This window comes from Emydura macquarii, unplaced genomic scaffold (genome assembly GCF_026122565.2).
Source record: "Emydura macquarii macquarii isolate MOO-44397 ecotype Brisbane River unplaced genomic scaffold, CSIRO-AGI_Emac_v2 contig_1043, whole genome shotgun sequence".
Classification (NCBI taxonomy): Eukaryota; Metazoa; Chordata; order Testudines; family Chelidae; genus Emydura; species Emydura macquarii.
In genome coordinates, this window is record NW_027131180.1 from 11,971,537 (window position 1) to 11,994,360 (window position 22,824).

General features: G+C 49.8%; 1 protein-coding gene across 11 annotated transcripts in view; it reads right to left on the bottom strand.

The window, feature by feature from the left end:
- Positions 1-21,673, bottom strand: part of BCOR (BCL6 corepressor) — a 66,938-nt gene extending 45,265 nt beyond the window's left edge. For 5 of the 11 annotated variants that reach the window (XM_067545129.1, XM_067545127.1, XM_067545130.1 and 2 more), the window contains exon 1: positions 195-1,996. The gene's annotated coding sequence lies outside the window, so the exon portion shown is untranslated. Of the gene's footprint in view, positions 1-194; positions 1,997-2,983; positions 3,092-20,143; positions 20,701-21,606 lie in introns of those variants that run through there. The other 6 variants (XM_067545126.1, XM_067545123.1, XM_067545124.1 and 3 more) reach the window with 6 other exon arrangements.
- Positions 21,674-22,824: the final 1,151 nt, after the last annotated feature.

Genomic DNA, 22,824 nt, shown 5'->3' on the forward strand with positions numbered 1-22,824 from the left:
AAAAAAGTTTATCCAATGCATTTGATTTGAACTAAGAAAGGATTCGACTGGCAAAGTCTGCGCCGATCCCCAAACTTGCACCGTTTGTACACCCAAATGAGGAGAGACTCCACGCTGGATTGGGCATTTTAACTGGGAAAAAAATCTGCATTAAGAATAACAGAAAGTGCATTGCAATAAGTATACACCATTACCGTCTGTATCACCCACCCTACTGATCGCTGATCAATCGTTTACATTAGGAGTTACACTGCAGAAGGGCTCTAAATGAAAACTCCCTTCTAACGTTTGCACATACCGAACTTAGAGAAAGCGGCTAAAAATAGCCAAGTGGGCTACTGAGCTCCCTACCCTTGATTTGATTAAGCACCAAACCCTGATGGCTTTTGCATGGGAGCCGCTGCGAGTGCTTTCAGTAATTCAAACGACGCCTGCTTACTCCAGGGAAAGAAATCATTAGCGGCCTCGCCGGAGGAGCATTAGCAGTCCGAGAGGATAGGCGCGGTGTGCAGCAGCAAAGGCAGGTGAAAGGTAACCGGATTGGCGCGTCCAGCCTTTTCTTCCCTTTCGAACGCCATCGCCACCCGCATTAAATTCTAGTTTGCTGCATGAGTGAAGTGTCAGGACAAGCTGCGTTTTATTAACAGGATTATCGCGGCGCATGATTTATTCCAGTGCAGGATTTTAATTGCTCTTTGGAGGTTGAGTCGTTTCTTTTGACTGAGCTTCAGCCTGCATCCTGCTGTTAAATGCTGGGTTAATAAGTAGGGGGAGACTTTAATGCACAGGATATCCCTCGGCTCTTCCTCTTACAAAAATAGAGTCCCTCAAACGGGAGGCAAGATACTCTTGTTATACATGCCTTACACCCAAGCCAGTAATGGGGGGGTGGCCATGGGGAATTTAATCCCTAACGTCTCCCACAGCATACATGCTTCCCGGGTAAACGCATTGCCTTGATCAGACTCCACGAGATGCACATGATTACTTTGGTATTTCGGGGGGGAGGGGAATCCCAGATTGTGTGGTGGTTTTTCTAAACACAACACGTTACAGCCGTTCAGAGAGATTTAGGAAATAAAACTGCAGGGAAGTCCCGTGTCCTCAAACATCCCCCTCAGAAGTATTTTTGTGTAAAGCCCCATGCCTAGAACAAACGTATATTAATGAAATGGCAGGTTCCCCTCCTCCCTCCAGAAGAGTTCGCTTTCTTTCAATAATGAAGTCCCCAAAAATTGCCGTGAGGACCCAAAAATCTGTAGAGATTAGATAGCGCGCTATCATTCAAAAGGAGTTATTTCACGGGAAAGACGATTTCTGGACAGATTTACTGGTTTCCAGATGCACGGCTCGTAATGTTTTCAATAGAGCAGCAGCAGCAGCATGGAGAGAGTGATTTAAGGTTTTACATACGGTTAGTAGCCGCCCCGTGCGCTGCCTCATCTGTAAGGAATGGACACAAAGTCCAAAGAGATAGGCTTGTGTGTAAAGGGGCCCACTGCGCTCTCCTTTTTTAAACGGAGGGCATGAAAGGCAGACTAATATTACTCATTAGAGAGGAACCGCTAATGCTCCTCGTTTCCTCGCTGGAAGTGTATCATTAACATCAGCTGTGGTGCCTGAATTAAAGGCTGTCAATCCCCTGCCATTTGCAAGCGATGAAATACTAAAAAAAATTACATTTGGGGCTTAAAGGTTCACTAGCTGGAGCGGGTTTACCAGGGATCAAGCTCAAATCGCCCGATAATAAGGCAGCCAACGCCCGGAGTATTTAACCAACCAAACAAAAAACCACCACCCTACTTTGCAAGCCAAGACTGTCCCTTCCCCCCGGCTGTACGAAGTTTGCCTCCGGCCGAGGTGTGTGAGCCGGGGGGGCTGCGTGCGGCTGGCAACACAGACCCCTGCTGCTGCCGCCGAGCGCTTTGCAAAGAAATATGTTGCAATCCCCTCTCCAAAGCAGCACTGCAGTCCCCCGAGCGAGCAAGAAACGTCTGCTTCCCCCTCCACACGCACACAGAATCGTTTCGCGTCTGCAGCTGAGCAGCTTCTAGAGGGCGTGCAATATTAATGCCCTCTAAACTGGTGCCGGTTATCCTTTCGGAGAGGAGGGGAGAGGCGGTGGCTCGCCGATCGCGTTCGGGGTCGCGCTGGGCTGCGGGGCCATACGCGCGTATTTATAATCGCCGCCCTGATGAACTTTTTGTGAACTGTTTAAAAGTGGAGGTCTGTTGAACAAACAGCGGCGCCACTGCCAGCCGTAATTTCATTGCAACAAGCAACAGACTTTAACTCTTCCGACTCCTTTCCCGCGGCGGACGAGGGAGCGCAAGAGGAAGGCGGCTGACCCACCGCCCTCTGGGGGCAACGCCCCTCATCCTCACAAACAACCCGCCCCCTCCGAGAGCCCGAGCAGCAACAGGCAAATCCTTTGTAAACCACGGCCGCGTCCACCAACTTTGAAGCATTTAATACCCAAGGGGGGCTAGGGGTGACCAGATGTCCCGATTTTATGGGGACAGTCCCCATATTCCGGCTTTGTCTTATAGAGGCGCCTATTTACCTCCCACCCCCTGTCCCCATTCTTCACACTTGCTGTCTGGTCACACTAACGGGGGACGATACTCCTGCCCGCCGTTTACAGCTGGTCCGCCCTCCCTGAAGGCGGCAGGGAGGAATGCGGCTCCTTCGCTATTTGCCTCCGCTGCTCGCCCCGATATAGCAGCTCGCGGCCGCACTCGGGAACCCAGACTCGACCTGCGTGCCTACAGGGAGCGAGGCAGTAAAGGGCGCCTCTAAAGCCTGGCCCGCCCAACTCGGATCCAGTTTCCTGAGACATCCACACCGCGACCGGCTATTTTTAAGCTGGTTTATCGAGTCCGGGACCTGAGTCAGTTGGAGTGAGAGAACGAGCCGCCTCCGCACGCCAGTCATTGCAGCGCTGCAATTAATTGCTGCTGCCAGGCAGCTCTCGCGCACGTACCAGCACGGACTAGAAAAGCCCGTTCGCCTCGGGGGCCGGAATTACCGATCGCTGCTCCACCAACTCCTCGGAAACTAGCTCGCTGCTGCTGCTGCTGCTGCTGCTGCTGCTGGGGGGGGGGGGCGCCCAGCACAATTCAACCTAATGAGAGAGCCTGGAATTTCCTCCTGGAGGTGTCTGGCTGAGAGAGACCTTGGCTGCTATATATAGAGCGTGATGCACACTCGCCGTCTCGTAGCAGTGCCAGCGGCGTGTGAAATCAGTTGTGGAAAGCGCTTTAAAAACCACTCACCTGCTTCCCAGGACGCAGCTGAGCCGAACCTTTGCTCTCCTGCCCCCCTCGCCCCCGCCTCCCAGGCGTGCTCGGTTTACAGGGCAGCCTGAAAAAGCCGCCCCGAATGGCCGGAACACCGGGTTCCTGGCGCTCTCCGCACGCAGCCAGAGCTCCGCGCTGCAGAGACAGGCACAGACACACACAGCGCTGTTTGGGCATTTGATTAAAAAAGGGAAACGTTCGGGTCTCCCTCGCAACGTCAACAGACTTTTGGCAGCCATTGACGCCAGCAGCAGCAGCAGCAAAGTTTTGTTAACACGCTCCTGGCTTGGAAACTAGAACTCCTCGCTGCCGGGAGGCCCGGGGAAAGACGCCGCTCATGCTTGCTTCTTGGGGAACAGGGAAGCCAGTGCAAAGGGGTAGCGCCGTGCCTCTCCCCCTGCCCTCCCTTGAGTCGCTATTGTGAGGACGTCTTGATTAGTACCAAGTGGAAAAGGTGAAAGCAGAGTAAGGAAAGGAGAGGAAGCCCGGCGGCTGGGGCAGGCAGCTGCGGAGAGCCAGGAAGAGGAGAGAATGCAGCGGCGCACGAGTTCCCTTTTGGCGCCTTTACTCTTTCCACCTCCAGCTCCTTCTGGCAGCTCGCCAGTTTCCACTGCATAAGCCACAGACCCACCATCAGTGCGACTGCTGGCGGCTAGAAAGCTTCACGGGTTAAAGTCTGCGAGTAATGTAGTATGCAAATGGCACCGACAGAGCAAGAGGTAGTTAAACAAACAATCTGGCCTTCGGAAATGAAAATAGTGCAATAAATTACCCCGTTCTAATTGTCTCCAGTTTGGTTCCAGGCCACTGGAATGATCATTTCTAGATTTGTGAAAATCCCTGAGAGAAGTGGAAAGCAATTGGGGATTCGCAGCAATCGCCTTCGATTAGACCTCAAACTGGTCAGCTGGACTTTGATTTACAGGGCAGCACTCCTGCAGTATTTAAGCTTGAGTACAGACAGCTTCTTATAAACGTTTAGCCACTTCGTTTGTGTTATACTTTTGGCTAATACATTTACGAGTTATACACCCCTGTTAGAAATTACTTTAAAAACACCATATTGCACGGTTTAGGATACCTAGGGTACAGCTTTGGCAGCAGCGATCCAATATTAAACAGGAGGGCTTTTAAAAAAAAATCATGGTGTTTTTATGCAAGATTTACGCAGCATCACTGATTTGACGTACATTTTGCAAGCCAGGGTAGGAAGCAGCAGGCTAAGTAGCCGCGGCATGGATCTGCGGATTAGAAAAGAAGTTTGACCTTTACCCGGGACGTGTGGCATTTCATTTAACCATAAAGCTAAGTACAATGTGCAGCTAGGTCCCTAAACCGATTTAAAATACATATTGAGTCATACACAACACTAGTGCATTTCGGTTTAAGAAACACACACACACACGCACGAGGGTCGGTGTCTATTTTAAGATTTTAAAACCACCTCTTTCCTCTGCGTGTTGACTCCCCTTTCCTGCCGAGGCTCCCACACAGTCACGTGTAGCAAAGCTATCAGGACTTTCTGCCGTGTAAACAAAATGCAGCGGAGCCACCTGAGGGCAGCCGGAGCTGCTAGTCGGCATCAGCTACATTGGGGGGAGGATGGGGCGGGCTGGGGTGCGCCGAGAGGGACTCCACCTCCAGACAGACAGACACGGCAGCCGCGGAAGAGGGAAGTGGGGAGGCAGAGATGACTGTGGCCTCTGTCTGCGGCTCTGCCTCTGCCAGCGATTGGATTCGTGGGGGAGGGCCGCAAAGGGCCGGCTTCCGCGCCCCCAGGGCCAGACACCGAGGAGATAGGAGGGAGTGGACGCTGGGGATAGAAGAGGGTGTTTCCCACTGGGGCAAAGGGAGGGAGGGAGGGGGGCAACAAGGACTTCATTCCCTGCCCGTACCATTCGAGACCAGACACGGGTCCCCTTTTCCCGCTTGGCCCCAGGGCGACGCCCTCCCGCCCCTCTTCAGCCGCAGCTGGGCGCGAGAAGGGCGCGGCGCGGGCAGGGTGGCCGCGGGACTCTTCACCGCCAGACACGCCCGGGAGGAAGCACAGCAGCTGCGGCGCTTGCTTGGCTGGATTCACGTGCGGCTGCCCTCCACTCGCTCCGTATCGCGCCTCGGACCCTGCCACAGAAAGTAACTCGGGCTGCGGTGGCAGCAGGTCCAGCTCTCCCCCCTGGCGCCCCGGCTCAGTGCCCGCGCTGCGAGGCTAAGCCGTGCCGAGCTCTCAGCGCCATTTGCAAACAAAAGTTTTAAATTAATGATAAACCGGGGATCGGCGCAAGGGCAGCGCAGGGGAGGCCAACGAGGGAAAGTCAAAATGGCTGGCGATCCTTCAAATAACCCTGGCCGTCTCGCCCACGTAGGCGACATCGTCCCAGCCTTCCCTGCCAGCGCCGATCCGCTCGGGGACCACCCCACCTATCTGAGGGGGAAGCCCGCGGCAAGAGGGGTGGGGAAGGGAGCACGAGGTAGGTGCCAGCCTCTGAAGGTTATTAGAGAGAGAGCTGGAGCTTGGGGCACATCCTTGAGCTTCGCCCGAAATACATCGAGGAGCTGGGGACGGGCAATTTTTGCTGGAGTAGAGACAGGGCTGGCACCCAGGTTCGCTTTGTTTAGGGTGCAGAGGGGCCGCTGACCACCGCCCCCCTCCCGTGAGAGTGTTGTAAGGGTCACCGCTGAAACGTGTACTTGGCAAGCGATAAGTGGCGACACCACTTCCATTGCGCTTCTGCGTCTCCCCCCCCGCCGCCGCCACACCATTTCCCTTGTGTGAATGGCGGAGCTGAAGCGGAAAAAGCTTCGGCTCCACGCGGGGGAGGAAGGGGGTTCTACAGCATACATCGCGAAGGGCAGCTTCGCATTTCACCCTGCCACTTCTCCAGCAGCGACATGAATAACGCCCCCACCCCTCCCCCGGGGAGGAGATGACTGGGGAGAGAAGCAGCTAGGCTGCCACGCTTGCAGAGAAGGCACCTCCTGCACCATGCACTGGGTACACCACAGAGCCACCAGCTCTGAGCCCCTCTTGGCGATGGCCCGTAGCCACCTTCTTGGGCCCCCCGCCCCTGCCAGCGATAGTTTAAGCTCCCTCTGTCACCCACCACCCCTCTTCTGCATCGCTCACTTCCTAGCCCGTCCGCGCCATTTTAGAGACACAGAGGAGCGAGGTTTCCGCTGCTGCCAGAGACAACAGGCAGCAGCCGAGGCTGAGCTGCGGAGGAGGAGCAGCAGCAGGAGAGAGAGAGAGAGAGAGAGAGAGAGAGAGAGAGACACAGCGGGCCTGCCACAAATGTGCATTTCAGGTAATTAAACTAACATTGCCAGCCAAGCGGAGTCCCGGGGAGAAGGGAGAGTGCGCAGGGCCGGGCTCCTCCACCCCATTAACCCTTCCGCGTCCTTACAGCTGTGCTTTCCCTGGGGGGTTGATTTAGCATGGCTACTGCTTTTACGAACAAAACAAAACACCTTTAGCCACCTTCCCTCCACATACGCTTCAGCGAGGCTCGCTGTGCACGTCTTCAAACGCATTTTCCATCCCACCTTTCCCCACTTATTTTGCCGACAGGAAACTTCAGGTTGGAAAAAAGAACACCCCCCCCCCACACACACACACACACACACACTGACTAGATAAGTCCGCCTGTTTCTGAGAGCGAGCCGAGCGAAATGCTGCACTCATTTCCGCAGCATTATCTAGCTATAAAATACCACCGTTCAGGGCCCCTGCTCATCCCCCGCACTGCACCCCCTGCTAGAATGATTAATGGGACATACGCCCTTGGTTTTCCTCTGACCGCCCCACATCCACGTTGCTTTCTCTCGCACTCACCAGCTCACACTGTACCGTACGGTGGGGGAGCCCCCCCAGCGCAGTATCCACAGGGAACGTTAGCAGATATTGATCACGGACGAGCTGATTTTGCATAATTGTGGCTGACAGTGCCTGTGGTTCCCTCATTTACGGAGCAAGAGCTTTGAGAGGCTGATTGATTAGGAGCAGCCCCCCTTGTCCCCCTTCACCAGACAGACACACAACCCATCACCAAGAGGAGCCCCTTTGAAGGCGATTCTCTCCGGAGAGTAAAGCAGCCCCTCATTATACAGCAAATGGCCGGCGCACCAACAGCGAGATGTTAAACTTGGTCCTCTGTCTAACGTTTTATCTAGCTTTACTAGCCTGAGATGCTTCTGCTCCCCGAAGGACTCTCTCTATGCAGCTTTAAGGTTGGCTGGTTTGGGGGTGGGGGGATAACAACTGCATGTTTTGGACACGAGATAGTTAGATTCAGCGATCGTTTAAGGAAAAGCGCTTGGGACGTCGAAGTGGCCTATAAACTCCTCAGTCTGTGTACGCTTAGCAATTCTTAAAAGTGCCACCCCGCTTCCACATTTGTAGATTGTTTACAATGCCGATGTTTCCCCCTCCTGGAAAATACTTCCCGAAGACTTCTGAACATTTAGACAACAGTTATAAACAAGGAGCTACGCGCATATCTGCACAACTACTGGTCCCAAGCCCTCACGCAATCTTCTCCAGAGCGTTTAGAGAAATACTTACGCCTACCTGCTCTCTCTCGGATATGATATGCCAGTCATCGGATTTTAGGACTTTTGTCCAAACAGCAGAAGCTCACGTTTAGTACCTTACCTGAATCTGAAAGTTACTGTAAAAACAGTCAAGCTTTCTATAACAAGTTTGGCGATGTTGCTCTGGGTTAATACTCCCCAGTTCTATTACCACTGGAAACACTAAGGACCATTGCAATCTCTGCTTTTTTCATCTAGAACTCAGCACCGAAACAAAGCATGGAAGCAACTGCGATGCAGATGGGCGGCTATGAATTTTTGCTGCCGCTTAGAGCTTTAATTACTCGCTCTTGATCCGTGGGACTACGACACTACACCGCCAAGGTTAAAATGCCCTGAACAGCTCTGAGCAGATGTGAGCGAGTTGGCAGACGCGCAAATGAGGTCTGCCTCTAAGCACGATAACAAGTGACTAATACATTGCATATCTCTGAAAGAAAATTATTTTTCTCTAATTTGCATTAGCTTTTTTAAAAGCCAGCGACAGTCCCTCTGCAGAGGCAGCAGTATAATCCTGGAAATATTGCTCCGTGACTTTAAAAGATTTGGAAGAAGGAAGAGATTGCTAGTGTTTTGGCGACGTAGACTTGTTTATCTTTCCGCCTTTGCTTCAAGGCGAAACTAGTTTCGCAAGCAATGTTCCTACAGAAATGGCATACGTCATATAAAAGACTAATTTATAACACTGACGCTAAGATTATTGGATTACTATTGGAGTAACTTCTACCGTCAACATTATTCACAAAGACCCAAGAGTACAGGGGGGAGGGAAGGGGAAGGAGAGCGACTGAAGAGAGAGACAAAGGCAGTCAAGTCACCCTTAAACCAAAATTAAACACTATGGAAATTAAGTCTTTCTAAAGAGTTCGAGGCAAAAAGAAAATAGAACCTAGAAGTGTCTGTGTATAAAAACATAGCGATTCTCTGTTGCAGTTAAAACTACCTAATATGCAAAGATAGGCCAGATCCTACAGTTCTTAATCATACAAAACTCCCTCTGACGTTTGAGTGACTCCCATAAAGGCAGTGGGCTGGGTTTGGCTACGGAAGGAAACCTTCAAAACAGACAGAATTAGGTAGCGATTTTCTCGTTAAATTTACACGTTTTTGTTTTAAGAGCTATAGCCCGACCAATTACTTTCTCCTTTTTCGGAGCTGTTTTTGACCCGGAATCCTTCCTTCTCCCGCAAAGGATCCTGACAGCAGCCAGTCTTGTTGATCAGAGAATGCCTACCACTGAGCTTAGGATAACCACTTCGTTTACAGCAGCACGTGCATTAAAAACAAACAATGCGATTCACCATATTGTTTGGAGATATGCTGTCCAATTTGGAGTCATCTCACGTTATCAATTCTGTCCAAGGGAAATTCAGATCATCCTCCCATGTGCACAATCCCCTACACTATGGGGCCTGCTTCTCTTCTTACGGAATTCAACTTTAATTGCCCCCTCCCCCCCCACCCCAATTCTGAGCTGGTTTAGACTCCAAGCAAGCCGTGGTCGTCAGTGCGTTTGCCCTTGCTGACAGTCAGGGCAGAATCTGACCTTTTAGACGGTCTCTCAAGCTTAACAAAAGGAATTTAAGTCTTATTTAGAGTCTCTATTTTAGAGAGACGCTCCACTCTTCCCCCCTGCTACAGGTATATTACTCAACTGCCATACCTGGGTGTCTGTCTGAAATGCAACCCAGGTAGGTGCACACAAATTATCCTGTGGAGACATCACAACTCCTTCGATATGTTACATTAAAACCCCACGCTCATTCGTTCTTAATCCGCGCGGCCGCTATCTGAGCGAGTGCTCTGAACTGCTGCTGCTGCCTGCATAGTGAGAGCTTTGTTGTAGGTGCCGAAGAGGCGCGGGCTACTCGCGCTCCAACAGCTGTCACATTATTTGCACTAGCTGTAAACAGCCTTCGCATTCCCCCCCCCCTTACCGCATAGTTAAATCCAGACTAACAATCCACCGTTCGAGATCAAACCAACAACAGCAGCATTGTGTCTGCCTCAGTGCTGTAACATCAACTCCTGCAGCTGGTTCAGTCGAAACAAGGAACCTCCTCGACCCCACTTACATATTTCGGTTTTTCTCCACACTCCAAACAGACCCAGCACACGCACGCGCGCACACACACACACACACACACTTTCCTTGACGATAAAGTTTGTCACAACTTCTATTGTTTCTGATTTCCCTTTAAAAGAAGCCCCAAAGTACAGCTGCAGCTTTGACGTTCTCGTGTAAAGTACACTGTACCACTCACTGTGTCTCGGTCATGGTAGCGTTTGGAGGCTTTAAGGCCCCTTGTTCTGCTGCAGAAATTTCTTGACTGAATGGATACCACTGTCAGTGGTCCAGTGACTGCCCCCATTGGGGGGGGGGATGACAAATTTCCTTTATTCTGTATTAAACTGACTTTCCATAATCGTCAGTATTAGCGCAAATTCCACCCCAGCTCTCTTTAATTAAGAAATATAAGCTTCACTTTATGACTTAAGATATATTTGGTATAAAGTTTCTATCATGAAGGCCTATAGTAAGGAACAACCCACCCCCTCTTCCGCTGCATTAAATTACCCAATCTACATAATAGACCATTCCAGGTGTCTTTGCTCAGGTTGATATCCCCAATGACTTTAGGCCTGAGTAAGGCAACTACAATTTGTCTCAATAACTTAAAATCTAATCCCTATGCCTTTAGTTTGACATAGCAAATGCACCCTTCCATCTCCCTCTTGCTTTGGGCTCTGCACATGTAGTAATTATCCCACGATAGACATCCCTTATTGTCCCAAACACTTGAACAGGAGAAGTACTTTATTTTCTGTCTCAATATATCCAGTTAAAATAAACTGACACCTCTATTGGTGTCACACCCATTCAAGTTTTAAGAATGTTTCCAAAGAGAATCTTAAATCATGCACGTGCCGTTTTTATTTTCCTACTTTAAAAATCTACTATTCTAATAATGCACGTCAGACTTTACTTGTGAAGTACTCTGTACAATAATTAAATGGCAAGTTAGCTATAAATTGCCTGCTCTTGTATTGGTTACATTTGTGCTAGTCTCTCTCCCATTCTATGTAAGTTTTCTCTTGCGAAGGGAAAGGTGGAGATTTCACTAGAACTGACTGAAAGTATATTTTCTCCGTTTAATTTATTCTTGGCTAAATTAGGTATGACTAATTGGAGTCTATATCTTTACAGAAATGTTTAATATATGCGTATTCGCCTGAGTTTATCAAATGTAATCTATTTTTTAAAGAGAGCATGAGAACCGAAACTGAGATGCACAGTATATAGCTCCCAGATGCACACTATATAGCTTTGTGAACCTGCTGCAGGAAAAGACTGACGATATTTTTTTGTTTGTTTGTTTGTTTTTGTTTTAAAGAGCCTTTTCATCTCAGCCCAAGTATTGCTAAAGGTTAACGTTTCACAAGGCAGGTAGAGTGGCTAGTAACTGATGTGACTGGTCTGCACTGAACTTCCCAACCCGATTCTCCTATAAATTATTCCAGGATATGTATTTGCAGGTTGGTGGCATCGACTATTCATTGCCTGTACGGAGCTAAAAATCTGCTGGCCTGGTAAAACCCATTGCTAACAAAACAATGTCAGCAAAGGCCGCAACACATTCTTGTGAGAGACCAGCGATTCGTGCCTACTGAAGCTCTTTCAGCACAAAGGCTTTTAGAGGAAGAAGGGAGGGAGGGAGAGCTCTCGTGTTTCAGGGCTGCTGTCCCCTGGGAACCAAGAACCAAGTGTAGCTTCAATCAAATGCTCACTTCTCCACCGGGAGCTCAGTAGGAAACCTGATCTCACCAGCTTATGCCTGCCTCCATGCATATAGCCTTGCTTTTCTTTCATACCAGCAATTTGTATAAAGAGGGGAGCCAATACAGTTTATTGAAAATGCGATCTCATAGTAACTGGTCTACAGTTCTTTCTATAGCTAAAATCAGACAACCTTGAAATGTCTGCTCAGAAGAGCCCGCTCCACTCTCCCCAGCTCACTAACTTATGGGGAAAGTGATAGTTTAAAACGTACATCTCACATATTTTCTTCCCTGACTGCATCCTCTGACTTCGACTACCAACAGATACTCTATCAACAGCTACTTTTTAATGGGCCCTTTTAAAGTCAAGTCACATAGCCATTAAAATGTTTACCATTCAACACATTACAGCTGTTTTGTTTTGTTTACAGCAGACCTACTTTGGGTCAGACTAGTGACAGAAAATGTTTTAGTTGAAGTCTACCTCAAAATGCCTATCCCAACCTTCCACTCAGGCCCTACCACCAAACCATGGGAGCTCAGACCTTGCGTCTCCCTCCCCCACCCTGTCAAAGGTGTAGGACTTGGGGATGACTGCAGGTGCTGAAGCAAATGTCGGCCACACATACATAGGACACAAATCACTGGAACAGAAGAAATGGAGAAATGAGGGGAAACCACTTCCTGCTGTATAGAGTTCCCAAGTGTTGTTTCCTCCCTGATTTTATATCGACAGACAGACCTTGGAAAACTAAGGTATATGTATGTGGCTGTTTTGAGTACCAAATGGATACCTCTGCTGTTAATTGTGCTAATGAAGCCCCTACTTAAACATGTAAAGTGTTTTGATTGACATATTTCTGAAAGGAGTTTTGATAATCCATTGTGCCAATGTCTTAATTGCTTAAAGATATGGAAGGGCAAGAATAGAGATTAGCTGGATTTATTTTGGGGGCCCTAACAATTTATAATGGCTGGGAGTGACATGTTAAAGGTAGTTCCCACAATGAGGGCATACATTTGGATATTGGGATGAGTGAGGTGGGGAGATTCAGAGCAGCATTTGTGTGCAAGCACACATTTCTGTTCACAACAATTTTACTAGGCACACTATGGTACCCAGATTATAGGTGATTTTAAATACCCCCAATGCTCAATAGTAGTAACATGCTTCTGGAGTCATGTCTGTTTTAGCAATAATATATGCAATAAAAGGTCCCTTCTTCTAGGAATTTAGATTCTACAGCATCAGTCCAAGGATTAAGGCTCTCTGGTGGTACCTAATTCGGAATCCTAAACTATCACACAGAAGATGTTTGGGTTACAGCAGCATTAGACCTTCCAGTGAAAATGGGTTTGTCTCTGTCCTTTCTAATACCATTAACAAACTTTTCTGTGAATTCAAAGCAATACTGAGAGTGTGCCTCTCAATCCTTCATTCACTTCTCTGTGTCTATATACTGCAGCATAAAAACAGAATAACATCCGTTATTATTGGATTTTAGTAGAGGAGATACAACTGAACAAACATAAAACTGGATTAATTTAACTCTTTCCCCCTTGCCTTCTGGGTGCACAAAAGAAACCCTGAAACAAGTAGTGTTTTTGTTTGGCTGTTAGTGCTAAAATAGTGCATGAACTTACAAATAATTTTAATATTTTCTCATTGCTATTTACCTAAAATGTCTATACTGTTTAGATCCTACACTACAGAACTACTGAGTGTCTGGACTTAAACAAAAATATGAAAACATTCCTAATGAATGTCTGAATGCAAATGCCAATTACTTTGGAGTACTCATTTGCTCAATTGTCCCGTTGTCTGGACTTTTAAAACTAAGAACACAAGCCTCAGTATTTGTAGTAAAAAAAAAAAACTATTTAAAGGCTAGGGTCATTAGGTGATACATTCCAGAGTATTTTAAATGAACACCTAGGGTAAGAGTTTAATCTATTTCAAAAGTTGTGACAAAAAACACTCATACAAGTAACTGCTAAATGGCAGTATTAACATATTTAAACTGATTGTATACCATACTAAAATATATTGAGACATTTGTAAAGTGAATGCTAGCTTATAGCTTTATGTTATTGCAGTTTTCAAGGGAATGAGAGTTCTACTCATTAGCTAAGCATTGTTTAAGGGGAAAGTTTAATTTGCGGCCTACTTGAGAGAGACCTGGACTCAACAGACTCAACAGACCTAAACTCTAATCCCAGCTCTTCCACTAATCTGCTGGGTTATTTTGGGCAAGCCATTTCACTACTCCCCTGCCTCAGTTTCCCCAACTGTAAAATGGGGATAAAGATACTGACCTTTTTGATCTTGCTACTAAATTAAGGTGATAAAACATGCATGAAATACTTACTGGTATGAGTGCTGATGTGGAGCCAACTGTTAATCTACTCTCTCTTTCCTAAGGGTCACACTCAACTTTTTATACAAAGCATTTCCAGTGTAGTTGGTGGATTCTGTACTTTTTACTTTAATTGTCCTATCCAAGTAAAGCTGTTTTCCTTAGTGCAACAATAAAAAACACACTTCAAGGGTTTTGGGGGATAGAAAAGCAAAGATTTTATTCTGCCATTACTTTTTTTAAAAATATCAATGCTTACATGAAATAGAGCTGGTATATATATCATATATCTTCAGTGGTAACTGAGTATTTACATTCCACTTTCTAAGAATATGTAATTTTTAAAGTGAGTAGCGATGTAAACATCTTTCTCTTCCAAGTTTCATGGTTCTTAAAATGTGGGGTAGAGTTTAACAGGTCTTTCAGTTTGCACCTAGACAATAAATTTAGTTTAATTTAGCTTCCGGTCTTTAATTTTAGCAGGTCTCCTCTCTGCATGCAAATCAATATGGCAATTACCATCTAAAAGCTCGCTCAGCCCCAGGTCAATGTAAATTGATCATTGTCCGCCTTCTACAAAATAAGACCGGGAGTCTGTGGTGCATAATGAGATTATACTGGAAACTGTCTTTCAGATCACAAATTATATTTTATTCTGTCAGGGTCTTCTCCAAGCAGACTTCCTTGCATGCCTAATCACAGGGCACCAAATCCATTAATATACAAGGTAAATTTCACACAGGAAAATAGCGCCAAAATAATCCCTACAACGTTTTAGTATGGGTTTGCAATTTCTACCTTATATGTATATTACAGAGAGATGGGGGAGAAAGGGGCAGGTAGTAATGTAAGAATCTTAACTTTTCCACTGATGAAAAGATATATAGCAAAATCCTAATACTATTTGAAGGTTGCTTTGTTGTTTGGGGCGGGGGGAAGAAAAAATTGAAGACCCTTCTGCAAATGAACAGAACATTTCTACGGGAAATATTTTCTGTGATCTGGCCGCCTTCTTGCTTTCTGTCCCCAACAAGCCAGCTCATCCATTAAAAGGTGCTACACATGACAGAGAAACCCTTGTGAAACATTTATTAACTTCTGCTTGAAAGATCGTTCTAGCTTCTGGCTAAAGGTTCAAGTCCTGACAGCCGAACAGGTCTGAGGGAAAGGTCGATTCAGAGTAATACTCCCTATCAGCCTCTTCGGTGAAAGGACACAAGGATTAAATGCAGTCTGTGCTGCTCACGGACAAGGGAACTCCCCCTATCTGCAGATGAGGCCTCCTCTTCCTCATTACACAGACACACGCAGCGAGAGATTTTCGATGTAGTTGAAAGGGTCTGGCTCGCTGCAAGGAATCTACTTGATCTCTCTAAGAGGTTAGATTACTGCAAAAAGCAAGACGCATAACATTCATCCTAGCTACCATTTATTTTTAAACAACATTAGTTTCAGGAGGAAGTATTAAAACCTGCTGTTCCTACGCTGTGCACTGCTGTTTCTAAGCCCACACTAAAATGTGCTATCTATGTAGAGCAAAAGACAGTATCATGTCATCCTCATCCCTGTAATGAAATGTATTGCACTATCCAAGTCCCACATACAAATAGCTAAGTGGCCTTTTGTGTACATCAGGCGACATTAAAAGGCCAGAGTCAGTTCTAGTCTGTATAAAATAGGAATTAACTCCGTTGTCAATGGAATTTACACCCCCACAACCCAGAGCAAGATCAAGCCTTTACACTGAATTAGTACTTTAACCACTCAATTTTCAAAGTTATATGGTTCTTTGAAAAAAGTCAGTTTCATTCCTATAATTTAGACTTCAGTGTGGTCATTGTATTTTTTCCCCCCAAATGGAGGCCTTACATTTATGTCCGTAAATTGAAGACCAATGGGATTTAAACCTTGTGCATTGTTTTGCAACCCTAGGACTAACTAAATTTCTCCATCAGTCATTCTCCTGAATCCTCTAAATATTAGCTTCCAATGACTGAACCCGTTCTGACGTTTTTTAAAAGCTCCCGTTTATGAAGAAAGTGAACAGTTTGGGGCAGGTGTGTTAAGAAATTAACCAAATCGCAAGAGGGCTATAGATAAGGAGCACATCCTGGTACAGAAAGATAGCGACTCAGTGCTCATCTCACTCTAGCCTGCGTCCACCAGCCTACTGCAGACCACAGAAATATTTTAAGGTCCACTCAATACATCGGATCTTGGGCACTCAGTTCACACATTTTAAGTACTGCTTTAACATTAGAACTACCTCAAAATTGGTCCGTGTGGTTTATTATATACTTAAATGGAAGAGGTTTTTTCAGGTCAATTTCCAGTCCAGATTCTTGGCTTGGTTTTCCTGGGCTCTTTCTGGGAGGAGGAGTGAGAAATTCTGTAGGGTCTATTGGTACTTGTCTCTATTAGATATGCAACCAGTCTACCATTTCCGGTGTTGCTTCTCTCTAATTAGAGATGTATTTAGATGTGAAGTGTAAATAAACGCAGAGCTGCCTGCTGCCCTGGCTCTGCGCTGACTCCTCGGGAATATTTCCAATAAGGCTGGAGCGCCCGGAGCCAGGGCTCAGACAAAGAGGAATGAGGATGGTCTGCGCTGCAGGCAAATCCAACACAAACCAGCTTTTATCTACGGCTCTGGAGCCTTAACTCCTTTTAATCTGCGCCGCGTATGTTTGCCCGGCACGATCGCGTGTATTCCACTGACGATGTCTTATTACAAAAGGGAAAGAAAAAAAAAACACAGACACCACTCAAAGTAACCCAAACAGGAACGGAAGCCTTATTTATTCCGTGTTTGCCTTTTCGGGCCACGAGGTATGACCCTGTGAAGTCCGCTGTGCTTCAAAACAAGCTAAGGTAGGTTTGCCTGCCTTTCTGTGTGTACATTAAACAAACCGAGGGCAGCCCGGCGCTATAAAACAAAGTCGACTCCCCCCCCCCCCTCCACACACACACACACACACACACACACACACCCAGGCCCTTAGGGCTCCGGGGTGGGAGGGGAGAAGTTGATCGGATCTGAAAGCTATCGCAGAAACTCGCTTTCCTGTCGGTATTCGCCCGAAGTGGCTGTGAATCTCCGCTGTGGGTTTTCCATCGTGACCCGAGCGGGGGGGGGGGGGGGGGAAATAGGAGCGAGAGGAGAGCTGGGGAAACACTGACTTGCGTGCTAGCGAGCGAGCGAGCTCTCTCGCGGGGCCTCCTCCACGCCAGGCTTGACTGTGCCTTTCTGTGCCGGTCTGGCCCCGCACCAACACGACACGGGGTTAACGCGCTCCTCGGAGTTTCCTAAGCAGACGAAAACTTCTGGGAACCAAATAATCTGGCACTCGCCTCGTAAACTCTTTTCCTGTTGTGGGAAACAGCTCTTAAAATGCAATTAGATACACGGGGTGAGCCCATGATCCACAGAGCTGGCCCCTTTCCCTCCGGGCTCACGTCAATCGCTTATCCGGCTCTTTTAGCCACACCAGCCATCTCGATTTTCCTCATCTTTAAGGGTTAACCAAAAATATCGCCGTGACCTTTTCCTCTCGGTCTCCCCCACTCTCCCTTTCAGGCTCCGGTTCTTCAGCTCGCAGGGAGCCTGAACGGCTGTCTAGACCGATCTATCACAGACGGACAAACAATACCAGGAGAAGCCCTTTCCCGGTCCCTCAGCCTCCGCCGCTCACCTTAGAAATGGTGAAGGAAATAAAGAAACAGTGTCCGCAACATAATCCTTCACTGTACGTTTATAGCCTTCATGCCTGGCAAATAGGATTGTGTCTGCTCTTGTAGCGTATGCTACGACACCCGGTTTTTATATTCCACGATCCTAATACTCAGCTCGAAGTGTGAGGGCCTTCCCCGCCCTTAGAGAAAGAGAGGTTCCGTGTGGAAGGCAGAACAACCCCCCTCCCAGTGAGCAAACCTATTCATCTGCACATTTAAATGTTTCTTAATCACGCCCTTTCCCACCCAGCGATAGTCACCGAAACGAAGTGCTCTGTCTCGAGCTCTCCCTCGGACGGAGTTGCGTATTCAAGAGTTAAGATATTAGAGGTGCAGGTCCAATCCTGCAAAAAGCTGGGGAATAGCTAATGAGCTGTGCAACTCATTTATCCAGAGCATACTTCCTAATTAACTCTGTGTCACCTATTTGTGACAGCAATTCAAAGAGCTGAACTGGGGATAAACTGCAACCCCAGCCTGAAAACAGCAAAACCACCCCCCCTCATACACCCTTCTTCCTAATCCCTCTAAAAGTATTTAGGGTGCCCATTGCCCTGCCCTGTCTCCCCCTCAGAAAAACCGGCGGCTTCCACTTAAAAACTGAAAGGAAAATTAATCCGTGTACACCAGTGCAACTGCATCGAATCCTAGACAAATATAGAAGCACCAACGTCTCAGCGAAGAAGCTCCATTAATGGACTCGCATGACAGAGGCATCCAGACACGATTCTCCAAGGTTAACAGAATGTAAATGTTCTGCGATGGGGGGAGGGGGGGTGGATGCAATTCTGTTGGCAAAGCTGATTTAAACACCTAGTAACAACTGATTTCGGTTGCTGGGGTCTGTTTCCAGCGCCACGGCAAGAAATATTCAAGACTGCACTTAACACCACCTTATGGGAACGTCTCCTCCTTTTTATCTTTGTTCCCGGATTGTACTAGTGGGGCTGTCTACGCAGCCCTTTGCCAATCCCCACTTCATAGGGAGCGATGACCTCTTCACCACGAAAAAAGTTAATAAAACCTTGAAACAACCAGGCTTTGCTCCCAGATAGTAGGCGGGCTAGGTTTTTTTCGGTTTTTAAACACAAAACACGAATGCAAAACTGCAGGCTCCGAGGAGCAGATGAAAGCAAGGAGCGGACTTTCTGCAAAAGATTCATTAGTAGAAATTAATGCTGCAACAAGCTCCGAGGCGAGACCATTAAACAAAATCCCACACTTTGTCAGAGTTACGCCAGTCACTGCTCCCCCCCTCCCCAATCTCGGATCTTACACACACACACATCGCGGAAAGAAAAGAAGAAGTAGAAAAGAGGAACGTGAAACCTCGGCAAATATCGCCCCCGGACTCGCTTCACGAACATCAAATACACGCCTCATACGCTGCGCAGACCAGCCCCGGAGTTGGCGAGGGCTCTCAGAAAATAGACCTGTCTGTCCTTCCCCGATCCGGTCTTTGATAACAAGCTCCCATCCTCCCTCTAGTTCTCTTTCTACTAAAAACTAGGTTTCAAATGAACAAACTTCCACATCAGACTGGACCCCACACCAGCAAAGATCTTTGAACGGGTCACCGCGGTGCCTGGCTCTTTTCCCTCCCTCCCTCCCTCCCCCAGCTTCAAAGAACAAAACCCCTTCGCTTCCACAGATCAAGGAGAAAACCTCACGCAGCCCTTTGAAAATTAGTGTTAAAAGTCCACCGTTTACCTGGATCTGGAACAAACAGCGCCCGAAAGCCCCAACCTTTTCCTCATTAAGGTGGCTGTTCTCCCCGAGCGCGCTGGCGGGGAGGGGGAGCGGAACGAAAGACCACAGGATACGTGCCTCGCTCGCTCGCTCGCTCTCCCCCGCTTTAAAAAGTGCCCCCCTCCCTCCCTCCCACCCAGAGCCAAGCCGCGGCGGCTGCCAGAGGTGGGGCTTTCGCGCAGTCCTTTCCAGATCGGAAAGAGAGAGACAGGACGGGAACCCCCCCACCACCACCTCCACCTCCTCCTCCTCCTCTTTCCTGCTGGGGAGCAGACAGACAGACAGAGCGCGACCGGCAGCCGAGCTTCCCCTTTCCTTCCCCTCCCGGGGGCATCTTTGCAAGCCAACTGCCTACAAACTTCCACCCACGCCCCCGCGCCGCGCACCAGGCGGCCCCGTCACCCCCAGGCGGCGAGCGACGGCTGCCCGTCCAGCCCCTCGCTCGCCCTGCTGCCCGTCTCGCTGCCTTCGGCCCGGCCACAAAGCGAGGCCAGGCGAGCCCGAGCCTCGCGTCCCCTAGGGCAGAGCCAGGTGTGGGGGAGCCGGGCTGGGACGCACCCCGGAGCCCAGCCCCGCGCCGGCCGGGGGAAGGGACGCGACCGCCCGGGCGCAACGATGTTTTGAGCAGCGCTCACTGACCTTGTGCTCCGGGCTCCGGCTGGGAGAGCAGCAGCAGCAACAGCGCCGAGCGCGAGCCGAGCAGCCCGGCGGGTCCCGGCCGGGGCGTTAGTCCCCTCCTCTCTCCGGAAGGGAAGGGAAGGGAAGCCCGGCTGGGTGGATGCAAAAAAGTTTGCTGCTCCCCTCCCCCCGCTCTCGGGGCGTGTGTCGGTGCTGCGGCCGCCCCGCTGCGGCGCAGGGGGGGCGGGGGGGGAGAGAGGCAGGCGGGGCAGGTGGCGGCGGCGAGGGCTGCGCTGCCCGCGAGGCTCACTCGGGCTGCCGGCGCGGGGCTGGCAGCGCCATGTTGCCGGCTGCTCCGGGCTGAGTCCCCTGCTGGCGCCGGCCGCCCTCCTACATCGCGCTCCCGCCGCGGGGCCGGCGTCTCCAGTGGCCTGGCCGCGGCTTTGTGTGTGTGTGTGGGGGGAGGCTGGGGATTTAATCCCTCTCCGCCGGGAAAGCCGCTCTTCCTCCCCTTGCCGCTGGGAGCCCGGGCTCCGTCTGCCGCACGCCGCGCTCCCCTCACCGCCTCCCCCTTCCTCCTCCTCCTCCTCCAGCCGCCGTCTCCCCTCCCCCCCGGGCGGGCGCTGCACTCAGGGAGCCGCCGCCAGCAGCAGCAGCAGCGCCGCCACCGCGCTCTCCCCGAGCAAGTCCCCCCCGCCCCGCCAGCCGCCTGCGCTTCCCTTCCAAGGCTTCTCTCGTCCCTTAATTGATTCTCTCGCGCCCCGGGGTTGGTGTCTCTCTCTGCCCCCCCCGGCCCCGCCGGGCTGGCACGCGCACCGCCCCCTCCCCCAGCCGAGGGCGTCCCGGGGAGACTCCGCGCCGCGCTCTCCTCAGCCAGCAGCGGCTGAGAGGAAAGTGACTGAGCTGCGCCGAGCCCTCCCTCCCCGCCCGCGCTGCTGCGCCCCGCTCCGCTCCGCTCGCCCGCTACCCAGAAGGCCAGTGGAGAACCGCAATTACCATAAAGCTCCGCTCACTCGGCTCCGCCGAGCTGTCAAAGCCCGGCAGCGGCCGCGGCTCCACACCGCGCCGGGCCCGGGGCCAGGGGCCGGGAGCGCCCTCCGCCCGACCACGCTGCCGCCGGGGAGCCCCCCAGACCTCCGCCGAGCGTCGCCTTCGCGCGACTCACCTTCCCCGGCGGCCCGCCGCCGAGGCTCCCCCAGTTGCACCGTTTCCCGGAGGGGGAGTGTTCGCTCTTTCTTCCCCGCTCCGGCTCGTCACTCTCGCTCTGAATCGCCTCCGCTTTCCCGGGCGAGGGGACTCCCAGCCCTTCGCCCCCTTTCTTCACATCGCCCCGCCGCCGAACCCCTTCCCCCCCACGGGAGGCCGCTTTGTTCCTTTCCCCCCTCGCTCTCCGTGTAGCTCCCGGCCAGCCGAAGTGGGCTGTTTCCTTGCTCAAGCCACGGCTGCCCCCCCCCCTCCTCATTCACAGCCCGGCACCCCCTTACCTAAGGCGCTCTGTCCCTCGGCAGTGTTTTCTCCACGCACGGCACAGCGCAGACACTTCGCTTGTTCTCACCCACACTCTTCAAGTGGGAAGGCTGGCTTTAGCCCTCCGCGCCGAATCGCTCACTTTCCGCTTCGCTCACCCCGCTTCCCCGAGTCGGTCTGTCTGTCTGTCTGTCCCTCGCCCTCCCCCCAATAACTGTGGTTACCCACCTCGCAATCCTCCGCTTTTCATTCTCATCACACACACACACACAACTCTCCTGGACTGCTCGGTTTATCCACACAGATTTTCCTCTCTCTTAAAAAAGTGGAGGGGTGGGGGGTGTTGTGGAGGACCGTTTGTCAACGGCTTGCCTTGCGGAGTGGAAATGCCACCCTTATTATAAATCTTTCCCCTGATCCAAGCCTGAAACGCCTTAGCACATTTTTATAGCGTGTGAATTGTTTGAAAATAGTGGGTGGGGTGGCGCGTGAAGAACGTAGGGCTCCTTCCTGGGTTTTCTACGGCTGTTTGAAGATTTCAGCATAGGTTGGGAGCCCTTTAATCTCTGGGTTGGCGGTTATCTACTGCATCTATTTACTTTGGCAACGCAGCTTTTGGCTCAGGCCGCTCAGCTGGTAAATTTCACGTTCATAACGCCCGACTTGACTGATCCTCATACATTTGATGGCTCTGCGTTAGTGGTATAGTTATAAAAAGGTCTCGGTAATTTTTCATAGCCATAACAGCTGAAATTAGCAGAGGAGAGACTACAGCATAGCCCTACTCCATTTAAGGATGCTTAGGGACAAATCCTGCTTGCTTTACTCACGCAAGTAATCTTTGGAGCCAGATACCGGTCCCCCAGAAGAGTTTTGCCACTGCATCCAATGGAAGCAGGATCGGGCCCTTGTTAGCACTGTTCTTTGTTAATTCTTTCCGGATAGAGCACGGTTAGCAGTTCATCCTGTTGTATTTTTCATTGCTATGTGGAGGATTCAGTGTGAGAAAAGTAATAACGCGTTTAGCTTCTTACTTTTACATACCGTTTACCTCGACTAAAAAAGAAACCTATTCAATACGTGTACAAAACGTATTGATTCATAGGGTCTGTATTGTAATGACACAAGTGACTTTTCTTTAAAGGTGAAAAGACAGAAGTTCCCCAAAGAAGACTGGGCTAAAGAACAACTGAAATTGTGAACCTAAGTCCAGTTACCAACAGCTGTCAGAATTT